General features: G+C 37.4%; 1 long non-coding RNA gene across 1 annotated transcript in view; it reads right to left on the bottom strand.

Annotated features, from left to right (window-relative positions):
• The window catches only part of LOC132498662 (uncharacterized), a 333,526-nt gene that overhangs the window by 293,873 nt on the left and 15,084 nt on the right, over positions 1 to 24,569 (bottom strand). Inside the window, exon 2 of the long non-coding RNA XR_009533785.1 lies at positions 15,462 to 15,520. This is a non-coding gene — a long non-coding RNA (uncharacterized LOC132498662). The remainder of the gene's footprint in view (positions 1 to 15,461; positions 15,521 to 24,569) is intronic.

Here is a 24,569-nt window from a genome sequence, read left to right on the forward strand (position 1 = left end):
GATGACATTGGTTAGAAGTTGAGGAACGTTTCTAATGACACAAAAATATTTTCATAAGCACACACAAACATTTTTTTCTCTCCTTTTCTCTCCTTTTCTATTTAATTGTCCTTTTAAAACCAGGAGAATAGGAATAGTCTACAGTAACTCCTGGATTCCTTTTCAGAAATGTGACTAAATATTGAAACTCATCATTTGATAAATACAGTTTGAATTATTTTTCCATAAATGCATGATAACCTACGTTTGTCAGAAAGAAACCCATTTGCCACTTTCCTGTCCATTAACTCAGCCTCTGAGATATTGCTTCAGATTTTCCCTTTGTAGCTGGCATCTTTCCACCTAGAAAAATATCATATCATTTGTGAATTTGAAGTTTTCACTCATTTATAAAAATTTTAAATAAACCCAATTCTAGTCCTGATCCCAGGTAACCCTACTAATTGTAATTCTATTTATTTAGAAAATACTTATTTATGCTTTTGTTTTAGGTCTCCAAACTAGTCATTTATCCATGACAGAATTTGTTCTTCAATCCTTTGATAACTTTTAAAAAGAAAAGTCTTCCTCAAAAACTTTGCCCTGACCAAATGCTTGCTTGTCTCCTTAGAGGAAAATAAACCTTTCCCCCAATAAATTATGTTCCTTGTCATTTAATGAATCTCTACTTAATCTTGGCTTGTAACTGCATTCCAGGTATAGAAATAAAGCATTCTAGGCTGTAGTTTCTATTTCAGTAACCCTTCCAATGAATGGAGGCCATTCTGGAAATCCATCAAGAATGTCCTACCATAGCACTACAACTAGGAAACCTTTTCTTACCTTTTCTCCATGTACACTAATTCTTACATTTTAACACCCAAATTAACTTTTGTCTACTCTGTGAAGTTTTCTATGATTCATTCTATTCCTATTTGAGAAGTAACTCATCCTGCTTGCATGAGCAAAACCAAGTATATTTGAGAATCAGTGACTAGAAACACTTTATCCTCAGAGTCCCGAGGGATAGAAAACTGGTTGGATGGGCTCATAGAGACATTTTAAGGTGAGTAGGCAGAATAGTAGGAGAGTTTTGTTGAACAGCTTTGACCACTTCATTGCACAGTGGCTTTGGAGTCAAACAAATCTAGGATGGACGCAGCTAAATGAATACAAATTAATTACTTCTATCGATATAAGGCTATTCATGTACTCTATTTCTTCTTGAGTGAGGTTTGCTGGTTTGCACCTCTTTAGGAATTTGTCAATTTTATGTGTTGTTTATAATATACCCTCATCATCCTTTAACTGTTGGGGCTGATAAAAAACAAAATTAAGAATAGACTCATTGAATGTGTAAGAAATAAAATTTAATTTGTTGGATTTGTAGTGAGGTTCCCTTTTTCATTTGTAATATTGTTCATTAGTGTTTTCTCTTTCTCTTTTTTTTTTCCTATTCTGTCTGGATAAAGTTTTGTCAAGTTTATTAATCTTTTCAAATAACCAGTTTTTAATTTAACTGATTTTTTCCTATTGTTTTTCTGTTTACTCTTTCATTGATTTCTGCTCTGATCTTCATTATTACCTTCCTTCTGCTTATTTTGAGTTAAATTTGCTTCTCTTTTCCTAGTTTTATTGAGATCCTTGTTTTGAGACCTTTCTTCTTATCTAATATAAGCATTTAATGTTATAAATTTGTTTCTAAAACTGCTTTGACTTCATCCCACAAGTTTTTATATATATGCTCTATGTTCATTTTCATTCTGTTCAAAACATTTTCTAAATTTTCTTGTGATTTCTTCTTTTACCCATAGATTTAGAATGTGTCGTTTGGGGATATTTGGAGATTTTCCAGATAACTTTGTAATTGATGTGTTGTTTAATTCCTGCTCTCCATCTGGTCCTGAGTTTGAAGTTGTGACTTTATCTCCTCTCTAGGCTATGATGATGAGTCCCTAGTACAATTTGATCCCTGAAATGTGCCCTCCAGCTTCACGCTCCACCCTTTTGCCCTTCAGTAGTCCCCGTGGGGCTCATCTGGATGTGTCTGACTCCTCATCTTCTACATGATGTGATAGAGGAATCACAAGCAATGATAAATTTCATAGGAAATCAAATGTGGATCAATTAAAAGACTACCAAAGTGCATTAAGGGTTTGGAAAAGATTAGACAAATAATATACAGAGTGAATTTCTCAAGAAATACTCATTAACTGAGGAATAGGGCACTGAAAATGTATAATGGGGTTTTACTCAAACTTGAGAATTAACAGAGTTGATAAGATCAAGGTACAAAGGACTTTCAATCGTTAGTAAGACCCTTCTTTGACATATCTCTACAATTCTTTCAAAATTATCTTCCCATTTTTTCCATTTGCTTCTTAGTACAGATATCAAATGATTGGTGTGAATTAGATATTCTATTTGATACCAGAGTCACAACAGAGAATATTATCAGGTTCAGGAAAGGTGTAACCCTCGTTCTTCATTAATGATTGTAATCACACCTGACATTGGCAATTCCTCTAACATCCAGATAATATCAACTTATTATTTACAATTATAACTATACAATACAACCTAACCTATTTCCCAACTTTTCAAAACTTAAATTCATGTTACTAATGTTTCAGGTGTGATACTTATAACAAGGAGAAAGTTTTTTTTTAATTACAAAGAGTTCTTATTTTTTAGAGATACATACTGAAATATCTGCCCATAAAATATTTTTATAAAAATATAAATTTGAGACTACCCTGGTGGCACAGTGGTTAAGAATCCATCTGCCAATGCAGGAGAGACAGGTTCGATCCCTTGTCCAGGAAGATCTCACATGCCGTGGAGCACTAAGCCTGTGTGCCACAACTACTGAGTCTGCGCTCTAGGGCCCGTGAACCACAATTACTGAGCCTGTGTGCCACAACTACTGAAGTCCACACGCCTAGAGCCCGTGCTTCGCACCAAGGGAAGCCACTGCAATGAGAAGCCTGCGCACCTCAACGAAGGGTAGCCCCCGCTCACTGCAACTAGAGAAAGCCTGCATGCAGCAACAAAGACCCAACATGGCCAAAAATAAGTAAATAAAAATAAATAAATCTATAAAAATATATATATATATATATAAATTTAACTACTTCTTTATTGAAAGAGAATATACCTGAAAATTTTTTCAATTACTCTCAAATGAAGAGTATGTGATAGAATTTTAATATATCAGTACATGTGGAAAAACAGCTCAAACATATAGGATCTCATGTCTATATCCTCTCCATATAAAGTCTTCAGACAGACATCTCAGACAATGATGTACAAACAAACCAATTCATAAAACCAACTCCTCATAATTTGAGGAAAGTCATAATTGATCTCCATGGAAGCCAGACCCTATAAAGTATACTCTTTATGGCATCTGGAGCAAATCACCAACAAACAAGGGATATGTTTAAACAGGCAATTTTTAAAACTTTAGGATGTCACTTAATTTGATTATAGACAAAGCTGGGGTCTACCTTAGGTTGGCCCCCTCAGTGTTTCCTAACTCATGATTCCCCTTTTAAGACGGCCTGAAAGAAGGAAAAATTGACCAGCCCTGATTAATAAGTTGTGTCTACATGCACAAATGCAAAGGGTAACTTCTGAGCTGAATTTTGTCTCTCTCTACTCAAAAAGCACAGGGTCCTTACTCATTTGTAAAAGTAATATTTATTTCTATTACTGTGTATTTATTAATATAAATACATCACCAACTGTATTTATAGAGTTTAAACCAGCATAGTTCAAATACTACAAAGGTGCCAGGTATTTCCATCAGTACTTTTGTGGTCATTGATTTTTTTAAATCAGCAAATTAGTTTCTGATGCTGCTAAAGGTGACCAATATAATTTGCTTTTTTGGATGAATGCTATGACACTATCTGGTATCACTAACTGAAAGAGGATTGATTACATTATGTTAAAAGTTTTTGGATATACATTTTTTTAATGTTTTATAATCACAAAATATGTCCTAGAGATAAAAATCAGATTCCATTTTATAATCAACATGCCTTGGGATGCTTGGCTGAACCAGAGAAAGGATAAGGCAAAGCAGAAGGAAAAAAGAAAACAAATGGAAGGCTAACATTAAGGTTTTATCTCTCAGGAAGGACAAAAACTAGTCCTATAATCAAAACTTGTGGTTATTTATTATCAACATGGCAGAGAGACTGCATTTAAAAAAATCTTTCCATCTGTCCACACTCTGTGTGCTGCTGCTCTGAGGAAAAATAAATATATCTTGGGTTGACACCAAGAATACTGGGTTTACCCTTAGTAATGTTCTCACTAAGGTACCTCAATCAGTCCTTCTGCAGTCTAAAAAAATATAAATATATCCTGGGTTGACACCAAGAATACTGGGTTTACCATTAGTAATGTTCTCACTAAGGTGCCTCAATCAACCCTTCTGCAGTCTAAAAAATGTAAATAAAAGTTAGATGACGGATTGTGAATTGATCAGGAGCTTTGATGTCATGTTTAGCATTTGGGTTTTTGTTTTGTTTTGTTTGTTTGTTTGGTCCTGTTCTGCAACTCTTAATGGCTAGAATTCCATTTCAATCACAATAGGAACTAAAGAATTCTGAACACTACACAGTCCCAGTTTTTAAAATGAAGCCTGAAATACCACTTAGAACAATGGCTGGGGAAGAAAACAACCATAAAGTTTGTTTTGCTTGACAGTGACTGACAATGATATTATTGTCTATACATGTACATCTATAAATACTGTTGTGCATCATGCAGCTCTTTCCCCTGGAGTATAATCCAGCCCTGGAAATAGTAGATCAACCCGTCACCATGGATACTGAAAAATCTGGCCAAGTGACCTAAAATGTAGATTGTGAATAAAATTGTGTTGGTATCTGTTGCTGCGACTGATGTCAGTGCTCTGTCTTTCTCATTAGGGAGAATAGCCCTGAAAAGGGGCCCAGTGTTCCCAGAGATCCACATCCCCATGGGTCCTGCTCTCATCCTTTACCTGCCTTGGCTCCACGGGCTGTCCTGAGGTCCTGGACCCACAGGTTTTGCTGTTCACCCACACAGGAATCCAACGGTACCACTGCTAGTGCCAACTCTTTGTCTCTGAGATACTCACATCTGGCCTCTAAAGATGTATTAGTTTCTTTACCTCAACCAAGTGTGAAAAATCTCTTTCACATTTGTTTTGGCTGAAACAAAATACATGATCCAGAAAACTAAGAGGAAAACAATGAATTTAAAAACAAACTTCAGTTCGAGTTCTTGTTCTACCTTTAACTCACTACAGACCTTAAGTAGTTACCTGACTTTTCATTATCCATTCAACCAACATTTGCTGAGGGCTTACTGTGCCAGATATGCTTAGGCAACAGGTAGACAAAGAAAAATGGGAAACAATTCTTGTTCTCAAGGAGCTCACCATGAAAAAGAGAAGACTGACACACACGCCAATGTTCACAATGCTGGGTGAGACAGATCATGACAGGAGGAAACAGAGGAGAAAGAGGGTCATCTCACCAGACTGGGAAGGTCACGATGGGCTTCCAAGAGGAGGAAAGTCTGAAGTGAGGCCTGAAGGATGAGTGAGAGACGTCCAGTCCACCAGAGAAGGAGAGGAGAGGAGGGTGCAGAAGGAGGAAAGGGTGAAATGATAATGAACTTGGAAAGGAGAAAATGTTATCCTGGCACACTACTCGACCCAGCATGAAAAAGTGTCATAATAATATAAATGCCATTAGCTGGCTTTTAAAGCCAAACTGTAGATAAAAGTATTGTCGATGGTTTCAAAAACAGTTAATAACATTTCAGTATTAACACTATTTAACCATGTAAAAGAAAATTATTACATTTACTTTATGACCTAGTTATTCCACTGCTGGGTATTTACCTGAGAGGACTGAAAATGTATGTCCTCACAGAGACTAAAATAAAGATGTTCTTAGCAGCTTTATTCATATTAGCCCAAACTGGAAACAACTCAAATGTCTATTAACAGTGCAATGAATAAACAAAGTGTGTATATTTATACAATGCAATATTTTTCAGCAGTTAAAAAAAATGCAGCAACATGGATGAATCTCACAGACATTATACTAAGAGGAAAGAAGCCAGACACACACACACAAAATCCACTGTGATTTTATTTACGTAATTTCTAGAAGAGGAAAATCTATTCCATAATGGAAAAGGTCAGATAAACTGTTGCCTCTGGAAGGGGCAGAGGACTGACTAGGAAGGAGCACAGGAGTCATTTCTCAGGTGATGAAAATGCTAGAGATGTGGGTTACACAGGTGTAGGGGCTGATTAAAACTCATTGAATTGCACAGGTAAGACATATGGCTTTCACTGTATGTTTTTGATATAAAAAATGAGAACAAACACTAATTAGTAATTTTGATTTTTTTCAGTGGTATAAATTAGCCATTCTGAGGCTACCTACTGTATATTCCAGGCTTGAGCAAAATTCTAGGCTTCTGAAAATAATGGGAGCCAGGTTTTTCATTGTTGAGGAATGGGATAACCAACACAGAAAGTAAGAAGACTTTGCTGTGCAATACGGCAGCTATTAGCCACATATGGCTCCTGAACCCTTGAAATGTGGTTAGACCAAATTGAAGATGTGCTGTAAGCATCAAAATATACACTAGCTTAGGAAGAACTTACTACAAGGGGAAAAAAAAAAAAAAGAACTTACTACAAGAGGAAAAAAAAAACTTACTATTACTCACTAATAACGTCTTATTTGATTATATCTTGAAATGGTAAAAATTAGGATACATTGTGTTAAATAAATACATTATTAAAATAGATTTAAATTGTTTCTTTACTTTTTTAAACATGGCAACTAGAAAGTTCATAATTACATATGTGGCTCACATTGTACCCATTGCACAGTACTAAATTAGAATGTTGCTTGTGGTGTTGGACTGGAATTGCAGCTATCATATTCCAATATGTGTGACCTCATAGTTTGATCTATCTATCTATCTATCTTTTTTCCTCTGAAAGGGCCTGGAAATAATGCCATACCAGTAGAAATGAGTGCACTTAGCACTCAGATATTGGTATCATTCTCTATTAAAACAAAATATAGCTGCTTGGAGAAATGGTTGATTTCAGGGCTGGGGCAGAGAAAGTACAAGATGAGCTTGGAACATCATACTTCACAAAAAAGTAAAGGATTTTTCAAAATATAATGGGGTATGTAAAAATGACACAGAAGGACTACTGGGGCTTCCCCTAGCCAAATCTAGGATAATTTGAGCATCAAAATAAATGATGATAGTAATGGATCATAACCTATTTAATAAAATAAGAATCCGTGAGTCCCTATCCAAATAAATAAATAAATAAGAAGGGACAGTGCTTCCTTATAGTAGAATATCAACTAATAAAGAAAAACAATCATGGAAACAGAAGATCATCAATGGATACTAAAACTAGTTGGGTAAAAGTTTTATGAGAAATAACGTTATTTACCTATTTTCAAAGTGTCTCCCCATATATTAATTTCAAAGAAAAAAATATATATTTAGTTTAGAAGAATAATTTTTCAAAAAGACACATGCACCCCAATGTTCACTGCAGCACTATTTACAATAGCCAGGATGTGGAAGCAACCTAAATGCCCATCACCAGACGAATGGATAAAGAAGATGTGGTACATATATACAGTGGAGTATTACCCATAAAAAGGAACGAAATTTGGTCATTTGTAGAGACATGGATGTCATACAGAGTGAAGTAAGTCAGAAAGAAAAACAAATATCATATATTAATGCATATATGTGGAATCTAGAAAAATGGTACAGCTGAACAGCTTTGCAAGGCAGAAATAGAGACAAAGATGTAGGGAACAAATGTATGGACACCAAGGGAGGGAAGTGGAGGGGGCGTGGTGGGATGATTGGGAGTTGGGATTGACATATATACACTAATATGTATAAAACAGATAACTAATAAGAACCTGCTGTATAAAAAATAAATAAAATTCAAAAACAAAGAATAATTTTTGAACTTTACAATTGAAAGAATTATCAAGATAAACCCAGAATTAATTATACAATCTTGCTGCCTTTGAGTTTTTAAATATCACTGAGAGATTAAAACTATCCCCCAACCCAAAATCTGATGATGGAAAATTAACCTTATCTAAGTGTGGTTTATGAATCACCCTTAGAGTCATCTGAATTCTTTTTACAAAATCTTTATAAGATATAAGAGGCAGAAAGCCTTCAAGCCTTCACATCCCAAGGAACATGGCAGCAGTGGGTGCAATTAAAAATATTATTTACAGAACTAATTAGCAAATTTAATCAGGAAACAAGTGAATAAGAATACATAAAACTACAATGTAATTTTTCATAGTTATACTTCTTACCGTCATTTTTTTTAATGATATAATTTTAAGTAGTGTCAGAAATCTTTTGTAAACCTTGCACTGACACTTCTAAAAAATACTTCATGTAATTTTGAAAACAATAATGATTATAAAGTTAAAAAAATTTCATAGTGACAGGTCAAAAAATAGGAAACTACCTATAAAATTAGATATTCTTTTTTTTTTTTTTTTTTTTTTTGGTCACACAGCATGGCTTGTGGGATCTTAGTTCCCTGACCAGGGATTGAACCTGAACCTGGGCCCCAGCAGTGAAAGCACAGAGTCCTAACCACTGGACTGCCAAGGAATTCCCCTGGATATTCTATTCTTAAACAGACTGTACAACAAAAAAAGCCAAGTTTATTGCCCAGCTAAATAATTTTGATATTAAAAAAACAATAATGCCATTACCTACACATACACTGTAGGCAGAACAATTTAAATCAAGTAACAAATAGGCACTAACTATGATATCTAGCCTCAAAATTAAAAATTCAACCATATGTCAATAGCTGTATAAACACAAGAAGATCAAGTTGATTTATTTATTAATTTGTCTGTTTGGTTATTTATAAGATAACATCTTTGGGGTGTGGCCAAGATAGCAGAGTAGGAAGACTCTGAACCCACCTCCTCCCATGGGCACACCAAAATTACAACTACTTACGGAATAACAATCTATGAGAATGACCTGAAGATTAGCAGAAAAGATCTTCCACAACTGAAGACATAAAGAAGGAACCACACCAAGACAGATAGGAGCGGCAGAGATGCAGTATAGTCAGGACCAACACCCCCGAATCAGCAATCCTAAATGGAAGAATATCACAACTGCAGAGGTCCTCCCCAAAGAGCGAAGGGTCCAAGCCCTACATCAGGCTCCCCAGTCCAGGGGTCATGCACAAAGAAGACGAGCCCCCAGAACAACTGGCTTTGAAGGCCATTAGGAAACACAGACTCCACTTTTAAAGGGTGCAAAAACGTTTCACATGCTCTGAGTATGAGCAAAGAGGCAGTAGTTAGAACGTAGCCTGGGTTAGACCTACTTGCTTATCTTAGAGAGACTGCCAGAGAGGCAGGAGGTAACTGGGACTCCCCCTGAGGACAGAGACGCTGATGGCAGCCAATTTTGGAGCTCGATCTACCTTGATGACACCTGCACTGGCAAGCACCATTTTGGAATCCTCCCTCTGGCCTAACAGGTGCTGGAGCTTATGCTGCCCACCAGCGGGCCCACAGCCACTGCAAGAGACAGAACCTCACAGCCAACTGAGCCAAAGGCAAACCCCAACTACCAGCATGCCCAAAGTAATCGACCCCACCACAACAAATAAACCCATGCAGCCCACATATGGGGCACCCCTAAAGCATATCATTATGGTGACCACAAGAAAGCATGCTGATGGGCCCCAAAGGACATCTCCTATATAAGGCCACTTCTCCAATATCAGGAGACATAACCACCTACCTAATACATAGAAATAAACACAAAGAATTGGACAAAATGAGGAGACAGAGGAATATGCTCCAAATGAAGGAACAAGACAAAAACCTCGGAAAAAGAATAAAGTGGAGATAAGCAATCTACCTGCCTGATTAATGATGGTCATGATTAAAGATGCTCACCAAAGTTAGGAGAAGAATGGATGAACACAGTGAGAATTTCAACAAAGAGTTAGAAAGCATAAAGCAGTACCAAACAGAGCTGAAGAATACAATAACTGAAATAAAAAAATATACTAGCAGGAATCAACAGTAGATAGATGATACAGAGGAATGGGTCAACAAACAGGAAGACAGAGTGGTAGAAATCACCCAAGTTGAAGAGGAAAAAAAAAAAGAAGTTAACAAAGTGAACCCAGTTTAAGAGACCTCAGGGACAACCTCAACCATACTAACATTCACATTATAAGGGTCCAAAAAGGGGCAGAAAACTTATCTGAAGAAATAAGAGATGAAAACTTCCCTAACTTGGAAAGGAAACAGATATCCAGGTTCAAGAAGGACGGAGTCCCCAACAAGATGAATCCAGAGGTAAAAAACAAGACATATTATAATTAAAATGACAAAAATTAAATATAGAGAATCTTAAAATCAGCAAGGGAAAAGAAATTAGTTACATACAAGCAAACTCCCATAAGGCTATTAGCTGACTTTTCAGCAGAAACTGTAAGCCAGAGGGAGTGGTATGATACATTTAAAGCAATGAAAGGAAAAACCTAAAACCAAGAACATTTTACCTGGCATATTATTCAGATGTAAAAGACAAATAAAGAATTTTATAGACAAGCAAAAGTTCATCACTAAACTAGTTTTATATAAAATGTTTAAAGGGGCTCTTCTAAGCAGAAAAGGTTACAACTAGAAATATGACAATTATGAAAGACAAAAATCTCATCGGTAAGGCAAATATACAGTAGAGGTGGTATATCAACCAAGTATAAAGCTAGTAGGAAGGTTAAAAGACAAAAATAGTAAACTTATCTATATCCACAATAACTAGTTAAGAGACACACAAAACCAAAAGATGTAAAATACAATGTCAAAAACATTAAACATGGAGGGTGGGTAAAAATATAGGGTTGTTAGAATGCATTCAAACTTAAGAGATCAATTCAGAATAATCATATATAAGATATTCATCAAATCACAAGAAGAAAAGAACAATAACAAACTGAAAAAAATTCACAAAATGGCAATAAGCACATACCTATCAATAATTACTTTAAATGTAAGTGGACCAAATGCTGCGATCAAAAGACACAGACTGGCTGAATGGATACAAAACAAGACCCATATATATGCTGCCTATAAGAGACTCACTTCAGATCTAAAGACACACAAAGATTGAAAGTGAGGGGATGGAAAAAGGTATTCCAGGCAAGTGGAAACTAAAAGAAATTTAGGGTAATGATACTTAGACAGAAGACTTTAAAACAAAGACTGTAACAAGAGACAAAAAAGGACATTAAAGAATGGTCGAGGGATCTATCCAACAAGAAGTTATAGCAACTGTAAATAAATATGCACCCAACATAGGAGCACTTACATACATGAAGCAAATATTAACAAACAGAGAGGGATAAAATGACAATACTACAATAATAGTAGGGGACTCTAATACCCCACTTACATCAATGGACAGATCATTCAGACAGAAAATCAAAAAGAAAATGCTAGTCTTAAATGACACATTAGACTGTGAGAAAATTAATAGGTATGTATAGAACATTCCAGCCAAAAACAGCAGAATACACATTCTTTTCAAGAGCACATTAAACATTCCCCAGGATACATCACATGCTAAGCCACAAAACCAGTCTCAATAAATATAAGAAGACTGCAATCATATCAAGCATGTTTTTTTGCCACAAAGGCATGAAACTAGAAATCAACTACAAGAAAAAAACTGCAAAAAAACACCAACATATGGAGTCTAAACAATATACTACTAAACAGCCAATGGGTCACTGACAAAATCCAGAGGAAACAAAAACTCCTGGAGGAAAATGAAAATGGAAACACAATGATCCAAAATCTATGGGGTGCAGCAAAAGCAGTTTTAAGAGGGAAGTTTGCAGCAATACAAGCATAGTTCAGGACATAAGAAAAATAGCAAATAAACAATCTAAACTTAAACTTAAAGGAATTAGAAAAAGGAGAACAAACAAAACCCAAAGTTAGAAGAAGGAAAGAAATCATAAAGAGCAGAAAAAAGTGAAATAGAGACTAAGATAGGGCCCAAATAGATAAAATCAGAAAAGAAAGAGAAGTCACAACTGACACCAGACAGATACATAGGCTCATACAAGATTATTATGAACAAATATATGGTAATAAAATGGACAACCTAGAAGAAATGGATTCATTCCTGGAAACATACAATCTCCCAAGACTGACTTAGGAAAAAATAGAAAATATGAACAGCATCATAAGCGATTACTATGAACAATTATATGCCAATAAAACAGACAAGCTAAAAGAAATGGAGAAATTCCTTGTAACATACAATATCCCAAGACTGACTTAAGAAAAAATGGAAAATATGAGTAAACCAATTACCAGTAATGAAACTGAATCAGTGATTAAAAAAACAAAAAACTCCCAACAAAAATGTTCAGGTCCAGATGGCCTTGCAGGTGAATTTACCAAGCATTTAAAGATGAGTTCATACCTATCCTTCTCAAACTACTTAAAAAAAAAAAATTGAAGAGGAAGGACTGTTTTCAAACTCATTCTATGAGGCCAGCATCACCCTGATACCAAAACAAAGACACCACACAAAAAAAGAAAGAAAATTACAAGCCAGTAGCACTGATGAATACAGAAGCAAAAATCCTCAACAAGGGCTTCCCTGGTGGCGCAGTGGTTGAGAGTCTGCCTGCTGATGCAGGGGACACTGGTTCGTGCCCCGGTCCAGGAAGATCCCACATGCCGTGGAGTGGCTGTGCCCGTGAGCCGTGGCCACTGAGCCTGTGCGTCCAGAGCCTGTGCTCCGCAACGGGAGAGGTCACAACAGTGAGAGGCCCGCATACCGCAAAAAAAAAAAAAAAAAAAATCCTCAACAAAATACTAGGAAAGTGAATTCAGCAGTACATTAAAATGATCATACACCATGATCAAGTGGGATTTATCCACAAATCAATATCCACAAATCAATCTATGTGATACACCACATTAACAAATTGAAGAATAAAAATCATATGATTATCTCAATAGATGAAGAAAAAGCTTTGGACAAATTCAACATCAATTTTATGATAAAAACTCTCAACAGTGTAGGCATACAAGGAACATACCTCAACATAACAAAGGTCATATATGACAAACCCACTGCCAACATCATACTCAATGATGAAAAGCTGAAATCATTTCCTCTAAGATCAGGAATAAGACAAGGATGCCACTCTCACCACTTTTACTCAACATAGTATTGGAAGTCCTAGCCATAGCAATCAGACAAGAAAAGCAATAAAAAGAATCCAAATTGGAAAGGAGGAAGTAAAACTGTCACTGTTTACAGATGACATGATACTATATATAGAAGATTCTAAAGATGGCACCCCAAAGCTAGTAGAACTCATCAATAAATTCAGTAAAGTTGCAGGATACAAAATTAATATACAGAAATCTGTGGCATTTCTATACACTAATAATGAACTATTGGAAAGAGAAATTAAGAAAACAATCTCATTTACAATTGCATCAAAAAGAATAAAATTCCTAGGAGTAAATCTAACCACTGAGGTAAAAGACTTGTAATCTGAAAACTATCAGACATTGATGAAAGAAACTGAAGAGGATACAAACAAATGGAAAGATACACTGTGCTCATGGATTGGAAGAATTAATATTGTTAAAGTGACTACACTACCCTATGTAATCTACAGACTCAGTGCAATCCCAATGGCATTTTTCACAGAACTAGAACAAACAATTCTAAAATCTGTGTGGAAACACGAAAGACCTCTAATAGCCAAAGCGACCTTGAGAAAGAACAATGCTGGAGGTATCACAATCCCTGGTTTTAAACTACACTACAAAGTTACAATAATCAAAACAGTATGGTACTGGCAGAAAAACAGAATAGAGACCCCAGAAATAAACCGAAGTTCATATGGTCAATTAATCTACAACAAAGGAAGCAAAAATATACAAATGGGAAAAGACAGAGTCTTAAATAAATGTTGTTGGAAAACTGGACAGCTACATGCAAAAGCATCAAACTGGACTACTTTTTCACACCGTATACAAAAATAATCAGTAATAATTATTCAGTAATTTCTTTGACATTGGATTTAGCAATATATTTTTTTGATCTGTCTCCTCAGGCAAGCAAAACAAAAGCAAAAATAAACAAATGGGACAATATCAAACTAAAAGCTTTCGCTTAGTGAAAGTAACCACCAATAAAATGAAAAGGCAGCTTACTGAGTGTAAGAAGGTATTTGCAACTGATATAGGTGATAATGGGTAATACCTGAAATACACAAAGAACACATACAACTCAACATCAAACAAACCAGCAACCTGATTCAAAAATGGGCAGAGGACCTGAACAGACATTTTTCCAAAGGAGGTATGCAAATGGCCAACAGACATATGAAAAGATGCTCAACATCTCAAATCATCAAGGAAATGCAAATCAAAACCACAATGAGATACCATCTCACACCTGTCAGAATGGCTATCATCCAAAAAAGATAACAAATAACAAGTGTTGGCGAAGATATGGTGGAAAAGGAACCCTGTGCACTGCAAATTGATGCAGCCAGTATGGAAAACAGTATGCAGTTTCCTCAACAAATTAAAAATAAAACTACCATATGATCCAGAAATTTCATTTCTGGGTATTTTCCCAAAGAAAACCAAAACACTAATTCCAAAAGATATATGCACCCCAATGTTCATTGCAGCATCATTTAAAATAGCCAAGATATGGAAGCAACCTAAGTGTCCCTGGATGGATGGATGGATAAAGAAGATGTGATACACACACACACACACACACACACACACACAATGGAATATTACTCAGCCATTAAAAATGAAATCTTGCCATTTGTGACAACATGGATGACTCTAGAGGGCATTTTGCTAAGTGAAATAAATCAGACAGGAAAAGAAAAATACTGTCTGATCTCATTTATATGTGGACTCTAAAAAACAAAACAAACAAACAAAGCAAAATGAAAACAGACTCATAGATACAGAGAATAGATGGATGGTTGCTAGAGCAGAGGCAGGTGGAGGGTTGGGTGAAACAGGTGAAGGGAATTAACAGTATAAATCTCTAGTTATAAAATGAATAACCCACAGGGATATAATATACAGCATAAGGAATATGATCAATAATATTGTAGGAACTTTGAATGGGGACAGATGGTACTTGACTTACCGTGGTGTTCATTTTGTAATGTATATGCAAATGTCAAATTACAATGTAGTATACCTGAAACTAACATAATATTTTATATCAACTATATTTAAATTTTTTAAAAGATAACTTCTTTTCAAAAAATTTTAGTTGCTTACAACAGAAGGCCTACAGAATCTGTATCAAAATGAAATACAAAAACTTACCTGTTAGACCTGTGGCAGGTTTGGACATGAAGAGGAAGCTGCTTGCTTTCCAGAGTTCTCTGAAAAAGCAAAAGAATGCCCATGATATCTAGTAGTTGACTCCAAGGGAGCTTAAAAAGACAAAAGGAAGCTTCTTTATGAAAGGGTTAAGTGCTATCATCAGGAATGCGGGTAGGAGTGCAGGAATAAAATTTGAATAAATAAATAAATGGCAAGAAAAACTGGCAGAGACTATGCATCTTTGAACTTCAAATTAACATTTGTCATAAGCTTCAAAAGAGTCCTAAATTCTTCACCGTCCAAAACCTCCTGGCCATCACTAAAACACTTCATGAGGACGGTGAAGTAATATATTTCACAGGTTATGTAACACTTAGAAGACCAAGAAAGAACAAACTATCCTGATCTTTAAGTAAATATGGCATCATCTGCAAGGAGAACATAATCAGATTTATTTGATGGTCAAACCCTTCAGAGCTGCAAATAATTTACTGTGTTTTATTCAATTTATTTTCTGCATATTTTGAAAAGAAGAAAATAGTACACTGGCGTGTGTGTGTTTGTGCTTCTGTGTCTATGTGGAAAATAGCAAGGTTGGCTAACGAAAGAAGAGCATAGAAGACGTTTTTGCAAAATCAACTGAAGGTATCTACAGTGACTACTTTAAAAGTATGACCATCTTTAAAAAAATTTTTTAACAGTTTAAAACATTATGAAAGAGAAAGAAAATTCAGACCAAGGGAAAAAGAGATAATGTAAGCATGCCAACTCTGAGAACTGTCAGAGTTGGCATGGTTATTTCAAATCTGCTTTGAGCTTCCTAGCAGCCAGGACAATGCGCTCATTAATTACAAAGCTTTGTTACTGGAATAAGGAAATATTCTAGTTCCTCAGAAAAAGAAAGGCTTTCCTTGATTTTAAATTCCAAAGGTATTTCTCATGTGAAGAAGAAGAATATGGTATAATATAGTATATACTATCTTCAATGGGATTTTTATTGCTAACATCAAATGATTGTTTAAAGCACCGCTGCTTAGTGAAGGCATTTCTGGGAGGGCTAAGGAATCCCCACTAAGCATACAGCCCTCCCATGCTCTAGAAATATCACTGTTCTCTGGAGAACACATTAGGATCTTCATGGTACACCTAAGGGAATATATTTTTCCACTTGATTGTATCCTGTCACATAAACATAATCAATAGAATCAACTGTCACAAAATTCATTGATTTGTTTTTTAGATGAACACAGGAACTAAGGCTCTGAAAGTTGGAAAGGACTTTAGAGAGCTCTTGGTCCAATAATAAATTATAGCAGCTAATGTCACAAAAGGCATCTCTGACAATTAGTAAAGGAACTTGGCATGCAGGCTGGACAGTTGTTTTATTATGTTATGCTGAAAACTACTGGACTGTAATTTCCACCCGCTTTTAAAGTCTGTCCTCCAGATCAACTGAGCAGCTCTCAAGTATAAGAAGACACTTTTGCTTTACCACTTCCGTCTTACCTTCCCTAAGCTAAACATCTGCAGTTTATGCTATTCGTCCATTTAAAATGATGCTGATTACTTTAAAAGTCATATAACACTTTAAATTTTTTTCAGTGCTTTGTATACATGACCTCATTTTTACCCTTATGAGATATCTCTGAATGCTCTACAACAGGTATTTTAATCATGAGAACACTAACTGGCCCCTAGATCATACCACTGGTTTATGGCTGAATGTAGACTAGAAGCTTGGTCTCTTCATTTTCTTCCTATCTCTGTGTTTAAACGATCATTTATAAACTACACTGAACACTCATTAACCACAGTGAATATTCAAGAGAAGAAAGCTCTGAAGACATTTTACTCATGTTAAGAAAATAATCAGGAAGATTATTTTGGTAACTAATACTTGTAAATTTACAATTTTTCCAAGTGTTAAGAATTTTATATAGGTGTTTGGAACTTCTGAAAGAGATATTTTAAAAGTTTTTCCTCTCGTTTTTAGCTAAAATTTTGACGAAACTATAGGTCTGAGTTCAGGTTCAGGTTTAGGTTTGAGTTCAGGTTTAAGTTTGCTGATTATCCCAACCATAAGATAATAAAACTAATATAAACCCTCTGGTTTTCCAAATAAAAATAGAATTCTTTGAGTAATAAAAATGTGTGAAGGTTCTAGGACTTTATGTAATTCAGTCAGTTCAGATACCATTTTCCTGCTGTTTTTTTTCCTATATTCATCTTCATCCACTCAATTATTGAGTTCCTGGGCATCTTCTGCTTTCTCTTTTGTGTTCCTAGCAAGAATTATCGGAATTCAAACATTTTCCCTGAAACAGCAACAACAAAAATCCACTGAACACATAAAACTCCACCTATTGGGGTAAAATCCTCAAGGGCCCTAGAACTATATATACGGTACTCAATTAAAGACACAGAAGCAGCAGTAGTTAATGGTCTGTAATTAAAATCTCAGCTTTAACATGTGCCTCCAGGGGCATTTCAACAAAGTCCAGCTTAAAGAACTTTCACTGTGCCAAGGAGGTGCTCTACTAAGCACGAGCACGTTGGAAAGTCAAGTGGTGAGAGCCCACCCTCATCCACTGTAAGGCCGTGTGCATCGCTGCGGGAACTCCCGGAGCGCAAGCTGACACTGCAGCGACAGGGCGGAAGGAGAACTGAAGAGGCTCTGCACTTCTACGGACATGGAGCACAAACCTCTGATGATGTGATGAACTGGGACTCATAGCAGGTTGAACTACTGGAAATACTAGTCTGATTGCACATTGTTTAAGTAGAATGAGCCTGCTCTTTAGTGTCTTTTTTTCCTTTCCAAATGTCCATTTGAGCCATTTTCCTAAGGAACAAACTAGATGGCCAGCAGCAAATAGAAAATGAAAACTAGTCAAAATGGCCACAGAGAGAAGCAGACTCGGAAGCTACGTGTGAAATTTAGATCAACCAGCCTCTCCTCGGGATACTGACCCAGCCACCAGCCAGGCCCACTTCCAGTGTTTAGTCTTGCAGGCAATCCCCTGTCATTGGGCACCAGTAATTCAAGTTACCATGCTACCAAAATACGGTATTGGTTCCTTCATCTTGCATCTTCCTGGGATTCTTTACTACTCCCCAATCTTTGTCGTGCTTTCTTTCTAGAAGCAACAAAATCATATATATATATATATATTTGGCCGCGCAGTGTGGCACGCAGGATCTTAGTTCCCTAACCAGGGATCAAACCCGTGCCCTCTGCAGTGGAAGCGCCAGAGCCTTAACCACCAGACTGCCAGGGAAGTCCCAACAGAATCGTTGAAACGGAGCAGGCTTTAGAGGGAAATAGTCTGCTTTTATGCTAGGTTCGCCTACCTATAGGGAGAGGATATTTATTCCAGGCTCCTGATGTTTTTCCTTGCATCTAGAGAGACCTCAGCTCATGTAACATTCCCAACCTCTTTACTCTTTCACCACTCTGCCTCAGAGAATGAAAAGCAAATTATTTGAATGGTAAATTTGAGACGAGTAAATAGGGCTTGCTAAGCTCAGCCCCTGCCATGCTCTCCTTCCTCGAGGAATGGCCACAGTAATGCCCATATTCATGTCTTATCTTCCATGTTGGAAATTTTCCAAGGGGAGGGCCCCACGGGAGGAAACATGTCCACCTGGCCTGGCCCGATAGACCGGTCTGTTTCTGAGCAGCAGCACTGGGAAGCGCACAGTTGCTGCACTCCTAAGCCACATCATCCCTCCCAGCCTTAACCAGTAACAGGTATGGTACTCTGATCTCCATCTTTCTCCTTGTCTATCTCTTAAGTGGCTTAGAACTCAGGACCATTTTTTAACTGCGTTGACCTTGCAAAGCTATTTTACTATAGTCTTCATTATCCACTCATATTTGTCAAGTTTTTGAACATCTTGTTCCTCTTCTGGATGTTATTTTACCTACCTGGCAGGAATGTGAATGTAAAGTGCCTAGCACAGGGCTTGGCATTCAATTAAAGTTTACCTTCCCTTGCTTTTTAAAATTTTAATTTAGTCATCACCTGTTGTCTTGATTCCTTCTTCCCTTTAATTTCCTCCAATAAACCGGCTTCTTCTATCTTGCCTCATTGTCTTCCACACTTTCTTATTTCTTCTTTCTGTCTCTAGACACTGTCCTAAATTTAGTTCTTAAAGTGTGGTCCCAGAACCAGTAGCGTCAGCATCTTTTGGGAATTTGGTGGAAAGGAAACTCTCAGGCCCTATCCCAGATCTACTGAATTAGAAACTGTTGGTGGGGGGCTAGCAATTTGTTTTTTGTTTTTTTGTGGTACGCGGGCCTCTCACTGTTGTGGCCTCTCCCGTTGCGGAGCACAGGCTCCGGATGTGCAGGCTCAGCGGCCATGGCTCATGGGCCCAGCCGCTCCGTGGCATGTGGGATCTTCCCGGACCAGGGCACGAATCCACGTCCCCTGCATCAGCAGGCGGACTCTCAACCACTGCGCCACCAGGGAAGCCCCGCAATTTGTATTTTTACAAGCCCTCCAGGTATTTCTGATGCATGGTCAAGGTTCAGAAGCAGAGGCCAACATCATTCAGTTTCTGCGCAGTTCCATGATTTATCTCTGCCCAGATTCTTTTCTTTTTGTGCCTTACTCTCTTTGTGATTACCAACCATTTTGTTTGGTATCATTATCAATTGTTTCATACCTGAAAGCCCTGATACCCTCCATCTCCATCCAGAAAGGGGGGGAAAGGGTGACCATTTGGCCCTCAAATAATTTAAAATTAGGATCTATGGGTCTCTTTTATACAGATTTTTTTTGTCCACCCCAAATTATTATACCTAACTTATTGAAAATTTGGGCAACTCAGTTTGTTTTAATTTAGTTTACCAAGTTTTCATTTTCAAAGCCACTGTATAACATAAACCCACTCAAACATCTGCAAGCCTTTGCTCTGTGTTTTGTTTTTAACGGGTAAATAGAAAATCTCCTACCACAGGAAACTACAGGTAGCACTGAAAAAAACTGGTTTTCACAGCACTGGTTTCCGAACAACTTGAAAAGCATCAAGCAATTCAATTATCCTAAAACTGTCATCCAGTTTGCTTCTCTGTGGGAAAGCTAGTATTCTTATGTCATGAAGACCAAGAAATTATTTGCTTTCTGGAATATGTGAATATTTTCCTTCCTACCACTGCCGAATCTCTGAAAGAATATCTAGGGGCAGCAAGGATGGGATGGGGACTGGGACCAGGAGCCAGGGGAGAAGAGGTAAAGTGGGAGCTGAGAAAAAAAAAAAAGATGTTTTTCATTTCAAATGACCCCCAAATGTCACTATTTAATTTGATGAATAAGTTTTAAAATTATCCTTTAGTAAATTTTAGCTAAGTCTAGGTACTTCAAATAATTGAATGGTTCAGGTACTTATTAACGTCCCTCCTTCCATTCCTCAAATGTTGATGCAAATTAATTTTCAATCAACAAAATTTATAGACATTCATGAGTCTATAATAAATTAGCGTTAATGTGCAACATTTTGGGGAAATGTCATTCTTTCTCATGCCATTCATTAGGACGCATTTTGAGGGGAAGCAAGTCATTCACTTAAGTTGTAATGAAAAGCATTTAGTATTTATTAGTGTGTAGGAGTCTTGTTCTCAAAGGAGCATTTCACAGCTATTATTCATTCAATCTCGGTTTCCCTGGGAGGGAGGGAAAGGGTGCCCAGTGAGCCAGTCAATGAGTTGAGTCATTGTTCAGCTCCATTCCAAAGGACTACTCAGTTTCAACTAAACCCCTTAGGTTCAAGTTAAGATTCTTGACTTGAAGTTAAGATTCTTGACTTGAAGTTAAGTTAAGATTAAGTTAAGATTCTTGACTTGAAGTTAAGACTTGAAGTTCAAGTTAATATTCAAGTTAAGGTTCAAGTTAAGATTCTCTGGCTAAGGCTTTTCTCTGTGATCTACTCCCACTGCAAACAGCTCAGACATCACTTTTCTGGTCTCTGATCACCTTCCACCTACAAGACCCTGGGACGCATACATAGACAAGAAACCTTGAGGAACAAGAGCCTTCCAGGATAAAGCAGCTGCATCTTCAAATTTCTTCTGAGATTCCCATAGTCCCCAATGACAGCCAGATCTTACACCTTATTTTCAATATTCCAAGATCTTTCATTTGGTGATAGTGATGATAGAAGTCCTCCTTTCTGATTTTATCTTCATTGATTTCTATCTTTTGTACTTCCTTCGCCTTACAGAAATGACACTTCAGTCTCATTTCTTTCTTAAGTCTTCTTTCTAATCCTAGCTGGTCAAGTTCCCTCTGGTTTCCCTTGCTCTACCAACCAGTCTGGACTCCAGGACAAGTTGTTTCAACACTGTCTTCTTGAACAGTCATTCCACGTGTTACCTTTTCTGGAGTCTTTCATGTTAATCTTAGCCTCTTTCAACTTCTTTTCCATCTCCACAGCTAAGCTACCAAACTTTTGGGAAAGACTCCAAAACCATATCAAATACTTTTCCTCAGCAGTCCTTTTAGACACCCCAGTGGACTTTGTACAGCTTTACGCATGATGGTTACTGGTTTACCCTCCTGAAATGCCCCGTTGTTATTCCAGCTTCCTTATTCTATGTAGTTAACCTCACCACTTAATGTTATCATGCCCTTTTTGGCTTCCCCCTTCAAATTTTCTTTGTGTGTCCACTCTTTTCTTCTTCATTGTTTCAGAGGGAGCTGTGCCCCTTCTATATTCAACTTAGGCATCCCTTCAACCTTTTCTCCATTCCTTTCCTCAGCTCTCTGTGTCCTCTCTTCACATCTCCATCTCTTGAATGCTTCTGTTAGGCCTACAAACACTCTCAGTATTCTATGAAAAATAACAAGCAAGCAAGCAGACAAATGTTGGTCTCCTTTCCAGGGCAAATCTGTTTGCTCCTGGACCTCTTGTAAACTGGCAAATGCCGCATTGTTTCATAGAAATCGCTTTCTTGGGGGCCACCAATGACCTCTAGTCACCAAATCCAATGAACCGTTTTATCTCCAGTTTACCTGATCTCTCTGACATGTCTGCTGTCACCAACTCACTCCTTGCTTGGCTTTTGGGACACCCACCGTGTTCTACCTGTGCCTTCTTTCCTCCCTTCAGGGATTCCTTCCTCTCCCAACTTATCAAAGTCATCTTCCACAGGTGCTTTCTCCAGTCCTCTTTTCTCGAATCTCTTCTTGACTTCCTCAACTCCCACATTTTAAACTACTGCTTCTTGTGGATCATTCCAAAAATCTAAATTCCAACTGCCATTGGACATTTCTACCTTGAACATTCTAGAGGAAGGTTTGCAAAACGAATTCTATAAAGGACAGCTAGTAAATGTGTTAGGCTTTGCAGGCTGTACGGTCCCTGTCATGACTGCTGAACTCTCGCTGTTGTGGTGTGAAAGCAGTCACGACACATAAATGGAAGGGCATGTCTGTGTTTCAATAAAACTTTATGTATAGACACTAATATTTGAATTTCCTAAAATTTTCATGTATTATGAAATACTCTTCTTCTTCAGAATTTTAAAAAATCATTTAAAAATGGAGAAGTCTTTCTTAGCTCTTAATAAAACAGGCAGCAGGCTGGATTTGGCCCTCCAACCGGCTGACCCATCCCAGAGGCATTGCCACAGTCACATGTTCCTCAGCCATTTACTCCTCCCTCCCCATTGTGATACTGTTTCCTCTTTAAGGCTGTCTTTATTTTTGCTTTAAGTGAAGAGTTGTGTGCCATGTAATTTCCTGCAGGTACAGACTTCTTCTAGAGTGGGCTTAGGAAAAACAAATATTAATAAAGTATTCCCATGGCCAGATAAGGAAGTTGAGGCCCAGCTTGGATCTGTCGTAGACTTGAGTAGCACTAAAGCCAGCATTAGACGACTCTTTGGACCAAGACTCTAGATGAATTGTCACACAGCGGTCAGTTACTATAATGTGGGTTTATATATATATATATATATATTTTTTTTTTTTTAAAGCAACTTCAACTTTATTTATTTATTTATTTAATTTATTTTTTGGCTGTGTTGGGTCTTCGTTGCTGTGTGCAGGCTTTTTCTAGTTGTGGCGAGCGGGGGCTACTCTTCGTTGTGGTGCGCAGGCTTCTCATTGCAGTGGCTTCTCTTGTTGCTGAGCACAGGCTGTAGGTGCGCAGGCTTCAGTAGTTGCAGCACGTGGGCTCAGCAGTTGTGGCTCGCGGGCTCTACAGCGCAGGCTCAGTAGCTGTGACGCACGGGCTTAGTTGCTCCACGGCATGTGGGATCTTCCCGGGCCAGGTATCGAACCCATGTCCCCTGCACTGGCAGGCAGATTCTTAACCACTGCACCACCAGGGAAGTCCCTGTGGTTTTATATTTTTAAACACAGAAACCGAGAAGTAGAAAACCTAAGAACCTTGATTCTTTTCAGACCTATGATCCATACTGCATTCTATCCCATACTGCATTTTATCCGTATTGCATTCTATCCCCCTTACAGAACGCTATAAGCACATTCTCTCGTCAGTCTGATGGCTGGTTATGTCAGGCAGCCAGGAACTGGTGGAAGAGGGGAAGCAATGTTTACTAGAGCAAAGTTCCACAGATTTCCGTTTAAGGTTGAAGTAGACATCATCATATGAGTAAAGAAGATCTAGATAACAATGATCATAATCTTGATACTGGCAGACAGAGTTAAAAGTCCAGTATTGCATTTAAAGCAAAAAAAAGTGGGACTTCACTGGCGATCCAGTGGTTAAGACTCCCCGCTTCGACTGCAGGGGGCGTGGGTTTGATCCCTGGTCCAGGAACTAAGATCTTGCAAGTTGTGCAGCGTGGCCAAACAAAACAAAAGAAAATTTTTAAAAAATAAAGTGAGATGAATTTGCTACTACTTAAAAATATGTACAGAGAGAATGGATTATTTTCCTGTAGCTAATGCCTATTTTATCCTCTTAAATGTTTTGTCTCAGAATTCACCCAGAGTTCTGAGTTCTACGAAGAATACTGTAATATTCACTTAGTTTTTTAAATGTTATTAAGGTCGTAGATTCTTTCGTAACCCCTTTTCCTACTTCTCCTGTTTTAGGATTTTGAGGAATGAATTCATCCCTACTTCGTTCAGGGCT

The sequence above is a fragment of the Mesoplodon densirostris genome, chromosome 11, assembly GCF_025265405.1.
Source record: "Mesoplodon densirostris isolate mMesDen1 chromosome 11, mMesDen1 primary haplotype, whole genome shotgun sequence".
Classification (NCBI taxonomy): Eukaryota; Metazoa; Chordata; class Mammalia; order Artiodactyla; family Ziphiidae; genus Mesoplodon; species Mesoplodon densirostris.